Source organism: Lepisosteus platostomus, unplaced genomic scaffold (assembly GCF_059453375.1).
Source record: "Lepisosteus platostomus isolate fLepPlt1 unplaced genomic scaffold, fLepPlt1.hap1 Scaffold_30_H1, whole genome shotgun sequence".
NCBI classification, from domain to species: domain Eukaryota; kingdom Metazoa; phylum Chordata; class Actinopteri; order Semionotiformes; family Lepisosteidae; genus Lepisosteus; species Lepisosteus platostomus.
Window position 1 is genome coordinate 720,001 of NW_028291658.1, and position 7,009 is coordinate 727,009.

General features: G+C 44.6%; 4 non-coding genes across 4 annotated transcripts; 1 reads left to right on the forward strand and 3 right to left on the reverse strand.

Annotated features, from left to right (window-relative positions):
- Nucleotides 1-900: 900 nt before the first annotated feature.
- trnan-guu (transfer RNA asparagine (anticodon GUU)) lies at nucleotides 901-974 on the reverse strand. Its single transcript has one exon. It is a non-coding gene; the product is annotated as a tRNA-Asn (tRNA).
- Nucleotides 975-2,114: 1,140 nt separating this feature from the next.
- On the forward strand, nucleotides 2,115-2,187 carry trnar-ucg (transfer RNA arginine (anticodon UCG)). Its single transcript has one exon. It is a non-coding gene; the product is annotated as a tRNA-Arg (tRNA).
- A 1,561-nt stretch (nucleotides 2,188-3,748) lies between these two features.
- Nucleotides 3,749-3,830, reverse strand: trnas-uga (transfer RNA serine (anticodon UGA)). Its single transcript has one exon. It is a non-coding gene; the product is annotated as a tRNA-Ser (tRNA).
- Nucleotides 3,831-5,364: 1,534 nt separating this feature from the next.
- On the reverse strand, nucleotides 5,365-5,438 carry trnan-guu (transfer RNA asparagine (anticodon GUU)). The gene has a single exon. It is a non-coding gene; the product is annotated as a tRNA-Asn (tRNA).
- Between the last annotated feature and the right edge of the window lie 1,571 nt (nucleotides 5,439-7,009).

A 7,009-nucleotide genomic window follows, 5' to 3' on the forward strand; every position in this document is an offset into this window, starting at 1 on the left:
GGTAGAGCTCTCAAGGAGTAGACTCAATACCGAGCAGCGGGAAGCAGGTAAAGATGGTAAAAATAGCACTGCGTACCGCACGGTGGAGTGTGTGCAGATGGGTTAACTCGTGCGGCGGCGTTTGTTAATAATCACCCACTGCTGGTGCTGATTAGATCGCTTATGAGTTGGTCTTAACTGCCTGGCGGTCATGACAAGCTCCTCTTTAAGCTGTGGTTTAGTTTTGCATTCATGTGTTTCTAGAGCAGTTATTTATAGGGGTGGGTGGGTCTTTCACAGAGGCTCAGGACAAATCCCCCACATGAAATTTTACTGTGTGCGTTCAGACAGTCACAGGTCAAGAGCCAGGCAGGAGGACAATGGACAGAAGAGCCAACGAACTAAAAATAAAAGAACGAATATGAAAAAGCCACCATCTTTTTCTTTTTGACATTTTCCGACTTTCATGCAAGCCAGGACAAAGTTGCTCGTAGCTACTTGTGGATTCAAATACTCTATCGAGTGCTTTGATGAGTTTTTGCAATTTGATTGTCGTCCTGTCAGCCTGTTTCTGTTTTTTTTTCAATCTAGTGATGGAAAGTAAGAGGGAAATGATGGAGCAATCAATAACCGCTCCGGAAAAATGGCAGAAAGAAATGGTCCGTCACTAAGGACATTTGTGAAGCAGAGGAGTGACATCACCACAAAGGCGACTTATTCTGCTGATCGTTTTGGTGAATAATGATTGAGGCGCGTTAAGAGAAAGGTAGCTGCGTCAGCATGCTTAGGCTGCAAAGGATCAAGCAAAGGTTTACTCCATGCTGAAAAGAGAAGAAAAGAAGCACAACGTTTCGACTGTGGAGCCTTCTGCGCCATCTTCTTTAGCGGTGATGATGTTTACATTGGAAAAACAGAGACATGCGTCCCTGGGTGGGCTTGAACCACCAACCTTTCGGTTAACAGCCTAACGCGCTAACCGATTGCGCCACAGAGACTGACGGCCGCTTGTGCTCCCTACATTTGCAGGTTTATGGTCAAAGAAAACAATCACTTGCGCTTCTTGCAGCCGGCAATCTTTTTCCACTGACAACCAAGAAATGGATTTCATCTTTCACAAGCTGTATGGATTTCTTCAAAAACAAGTTATTCCAGAAAGGAAATGAATTCTTGCATTAAACTGAACCAAGCTGTACATGTTTGTCTGAAATGATACATTCGGCACAACAAGACACGGAGAGAGGCACCGCTGGTATTCAGACCCAGGATCGCCTGCTTACTAGGCGGGCACTTTAAGCCACTAGGGAACAGCGCCAGCGGAGCACAGCGCTTTTACAGACACTTGGACACATCTGCGTTCGGTGTGCACTTAACCTGCTCTCTGAGCCCGTTGCCTCCGTCCCATTTAATAGCAGAACTGACGCCAAGAGAAATGATGAGAAATGGCATTTATCGGGCACTTTTCATGTCCAAGCTGTGCATTCTTTGGTGACAACATTTTTTCTTTTGTTTAATTTCTATACTTATTGATAGAATAAAAACGATATGTCATGTACTGTAAGGGAAATGTCTCTTTTTTTTAATGGGGAAAGCTAGCACCAGCAAATGTTGTGTTTAGAAGAAGTGATTTAACATGACACGTGACCTAATTTACCGGAGCAAAAGCTCACCCAGCAAGCCCTGCTTTACTTCTACAGGAGAGAAGTACTGTAGAGTCTGCAAGATGTTCAGCTGGGTAGCTACGTCAGCATGCCTCGGCTGCAAAGGAACAAGCAATAGGTTTATTGCATGCTGAAAAGAGAAGAACGGAAACAGCGTTTCGACTGTGAGGTCTTCTCACACCTGTAAAAGGCTCCATGGTTTTCTTTCTTCTCTTTTCAACATGGAATACACCTATTGTCTGCAAGATGTGACAATTTCATGGTGTTTTGGAAGAAAACCTTTTTTCTTTGAATTCAAAATCAATCGGAATTTCAGCACGACACATCAACACTTTTTCTGTTTTAAGGAGATGATATTTTAAACCTGATAAAAATAGTAGGAAACACAAGTTTCTTGCTGTGAAAATTTAGATGGGGAAGTGTACTACTAGTAGCAGTGTAGAGCTCTCTGTGGTGGAGTGCAAGCGCATGTTCTATGGGCCAGTGGCGTAATGGATAACGCGTTTGACTTCGGATCAGAAGATTGTGGGTTCGAGTCCTGCCTGGCTCGTGAGGCTTTTAAACCTCTCAGGTTCCTCGGTAACAGGTTGCCGTCATGTATATGAACTATAGAAAAGCATTTGCCACAACCCGTAAATTAGCACGCAAGTGCGGGCTAGTGAACACAGAACTGTATGGAGATCATCTCCAGCTCCGAGCTCAATTGCAATGAAAAAACATGCAGAACAGAACTGGAGAGCAGCTGAATTTGTGCTCGGTAGGGTGGGGAGGACTCAGCATTGCTATTGTTCTAATTGGCATGAACTGCAGGGGATCTGAATCAGAACATGTCAGTTAGTTCGATCATTGCGTCAATATGTAGGCCACGTTAATACAGAATTATTACTTTGTCTGTCTCGTCTTTGTATATAGCTGAATGTCCCTGACAATTTCATGTTAGTTTTTAAGAACGACATTGGTGCTAATATATACACATATAGCATATAAGGAACACGTAAAAGTTTAGTCCATGCTGAAAAGATAAGAAAACCGCCACAACGTTTCATCTTGGAATATAAATCTTTACTTGTTGTTTTGCAGCCTACCCATTCTGACCTAACTCCTCCCTTGAAATTCCCTAACAGATAAGGGTATGTAACGGCTCATGCGATGCTCAGTTGCAATTTGTCCCAAAACAAACAAGAACAGCAGCTGAGGGTTTGAGTTTGAACATGCACTGTATTAAAGCAGCTTTTATTTCCATTGATAAATGCTAGATATTCCTACAGAGATTCTCCAGGTGAGTAAGCGATTCCTGTTTCTGTTTCTATTTCTGTTTCATATATATATACAGTATATATATATATGTTACATGTGTCTCTGCAATAGTATAAATGTGTTATACACTATCAGGGGCTGCTTTTTTGTGCACCTCATCTACATCAAGGGTTTTTTTTTTCATTTATGTTTGTGGACCTTCACCATTTGAGGAAGTGAGTTAGATAAGAAAGTTACAGGTATGGTGAGCAATGACTGACAAAGGCACGTACTGCGTATTCCTTACAGAAGTGTAAGCAATTTGTTCTAAAAAACACCGGCTAAAGTCCAACATCGTTAGCAATCTTATTACTTAAACAGAATTAACATCAATAAACTGTAAGGTGCTGGTACATGCGAGTAGATTTGATCTTCTATTAAACAAAAATGCAATTACAGCTCTAAAAAGGTCAACCTAGACTTCTGTAACAGATCTGTTCAGGTCATCGCTGTTCCTCTGACCTTGTGAGTCTTTGGAATTTTAAAAGTGTATTTTGCTTGCCTTTCATGTGGTCTGTGTACAAGTCACTGTGGCATATGCGGTCCTACACAGCCTTGCTATAGACGTGATGAGCCTCCGCTATGTTGCAATGGAGAACAGGTTTAGTACGGAGCTGCCGAGAAAATTCAGCTGGAAAGCTCGTTGCAGAAAAGCATCGGTATCTGTGTCCAGCGGCAAAGCGTCCTTCGTGGGTGCCGAAGAATCGATTTCACAGGCTGCGGGTCCAGGCGATTTAGAGTGTTAAAGGTCCCAGCGAAAACGAAACGGCGCTGGTCCTTTTACACGCACGCACGCAACCAAATGCAAAGGACGCCTTAGTCGGCAGGATTTGAACCGGCGCGGGGAGACCCCAACGGATTTCAAGTCTGTCACCTTAACCACTCGGCCACGATTACAGCGAGCGCCGCGGCCGCTGCCTTCTTGCTACAATCGAACAGGGAGTGCGAGGCGGCGGCAGCGGAGGCAACTTTTTTCAAGTTCGCTCTCCGTTTAAGAAACCTTTTACGCCATACGTGCAAGCACACACACACACACCTCAGAGGACTTAAGGGTGGCTTCAAGTTGGAATGATAAAGTCTCCCCGTTCGGACATGAAAACAGAACGTTCTTAGACAGAAAGCAATCAACAACGGAGACATGTGGACGACGATTTTAGTCACTGCACTTTGAATAGCATTTTTGCTCCAGTTACAGGAGATGCACCAATGGCCCTTGACCTACGCTCTTACCAATGCCTTGAACATTCAAACAAAACAGCCCTCAAGTCCTGCGGTTTAATATAACGCTGTTACGTGTCGAGGCAGTATTTGACTCTGTCCTACCGTTGAGACACGGGGCGTATATGGAAACGAACACATGCTACGGATCGTCTCTAATCGGTCCCTACAGTTGGAAGGCTCCTTGAAGCGTGCACCCCCATCATTCATCTTTGCGCATCTGTGAAAGGTAGACTCTTGAGCAATGTTTGAGCCAGCTCTAAGGCAACTAGTGCTATTGGACAGAGACCTCTGGAAGATCCTAAGAGTCTCTTAACACCACTTCCAGCAGCAAGCTTAATTGTTTGCTGGAGGTCTCCCACCCAGGTACTGACCAGGCAAAGAATCACCACTACATTGAATGAGGAAGTTAATCCTGAAATCCAATTACATATCTCAAGGTAAGACAAATCCATAAGAACATGTCTTAGTATTACTTCGTTTACATTAGTATGGCACTGAGTTGGAGCTCCTCTTTAAGCTGTGGTTTAGTTTTTATATTCATGTGTTTCTAGAGCAGTTATTTATGGGGGTGGGTGGGTCTTTCACAGAGGCTCAGGACAAATCCCCCGCCTGAAAGTCTAATGTGTGCGTTCAGACAGTCACAGGTCAAGAGCCAGGCAGGAGGACAATGGACAGAAGAGCCAACGAACTAAAAATAAAAGAACAGATATGAAAAAGCCACCATCTTTTTCTTTTTGACATTTTCCGACTTTAATGCAAGCCAGGACAAAGTTTCTCGTAGCTACTTGTGGATTCAAATACTCTATCGAGTGCTTTGATGAGTTTTTGCAATTTGATTGTCGTCCTGTCAGCCTGTTTCTGTTTTTTTTTTTCAATCTAGGGATGGAAAGTATGAGGGAAATGATGGAGCAATCAATAACCGCTCCGGAAAAATGGCAGAAAGAAATGGTCCGTCACTAAGGACATTTGTGAAGCAGAGGAGTGACATCACCACAAAGGTGACACATTCTGCAGATGGTTTTGGTGAATAATGATTGAGGCGCGTTAAGAGAAAGGTAGCTGTGTCAGCATGCGTAGGCTGCAAAGGATCAAGCAAAGGTTTACTCCATGCTGAAAAGAGAAGAAAAGAAGCACAACGTTTCGACTGTGGAGCCTTCTGCGCCATCTTCTTTAGCGGTGATGATGTTTACATTGGAAAAACTGAGACACGCGTCCCTGGGTGGGCTTGAACCACCAACCTTTCGGTTAACAGCCGAACGCGCTAACCGATTGCGCCACAGAGACTGACAGCCGCTTGTGCTCCCTACATTTGCAGGTTTATGGTCAAAGAAAATAATCACTTGCGCTTCTTGCAGCCGGCAATCTTTTTCCACTGGCAACCAAGAAATGGATTTCATCTTTCACAAGCTGTATGGATTTCTTCAAAAACAAGTTATTCCAGAAAGGAAATGAATTCTTGCATTAAACTGAACCAAGCTGTACATGTTTGTCTGAAATGAGACATTCGGCACAACAAGACACGGAGAGAGGCACCGCTGGTATTCAGACCCAGGATCGCCTGCTTACTAGGCAGGCACTTTAAGCCACTAGGGAACAGCGCCAGCGGAGCACAGCGCTTTTACAGACACTTGGACACATCTGCGTTCGGTGTGCACTTAACCTGCTCTCTGAGCCCGTTGCCTCCGTCCCATTTAATAGCAGAACTGACGCCAAGAGAAATGATGAGAAATGGCATTTATCGGGCACTTTTCATGTCCAACTGCTGCAGTTTTCAGTGGGCGGGCTTTGTCAGATGGCTTGGAAAAACGCACTGTGTTTCGGCTCGGGAAACATCATGAGCAGTGTCCTGCATGTTTTCTGTGTATAGCTGTCTTTTAATACAGAATTCATTCGAAATCATTGATTTCTCCAATTAACAAGGGTCCCTTTTTGAACCTGCCAGAAGCATTCTTTCAATGTAACAGATTTACTCCGGGGAAAGGCAGCATGACATTGAGAGTAGCTTTCAGCACCCGTATCGGACTGCGTGTATGCAGACACCGCTCAGAATCCCCTGTAAGATTCTCCTTCAATTCCGTTTTGCAGTGCTTTAGCTCTTTCAAAAGGCTTCGCTTTGCTAGTCACAATCCAAGGCTCATGACAGCATTTGAAAACATTTTTCTGCTTGGAAGGCAGCTATGCTCACCACTATACCACCAACGCACGCCCACAGGAGGCCTGCAGGACACCACCAGAGAATGCTCACGATTTCGGAAGCTGTCTCCGGGACGTGCTGATTCCACACATCCTGAATAAATCATGATATTGTTATTTGCTGTAGCTAGACGTTCAAATGAGTTTCATGGCCAGATGGACTGTTTCCTCCAGCGGTATAGTATTGCAGTGAGACAGCACGATGCCTGCAAGACTATGTCACGCTACACGCCACAGATTGTGTTTGTCCGTTCGTGTCAGTCGTCCTGCAGCCACGGGAAGTGGGACACAAACATGCTGCAATGCTTTCAGGACGTTAGGATTTGTTTGTGCAACATCCGAGAAGAGTACTTGTGGCTTGAATGTGAACTGTACGTGCCCACCCCCTTTCCTCTGTAGTGCATGAGTTCCTCCCGGCACGCCCTTCGTCATTGTTCTGTCATCTTGTATTTAAAGGGTTGTATTTCTGCTGCTGAAAATAAGCAACGGTTTTCTCACAACGCCCTTTGTTCCCAACGGAGCCCTTGTCTGTCATGAAATTCTTCAAAACCTCAAGCTAGAAGAAGAAGAAGACGACAAATATGAAGCGTTACCGCAACGACATGCCATGAGACGATCGATAACGATTTCCATAGGATCCCCGCGGTTGCCTGGCAACCGTC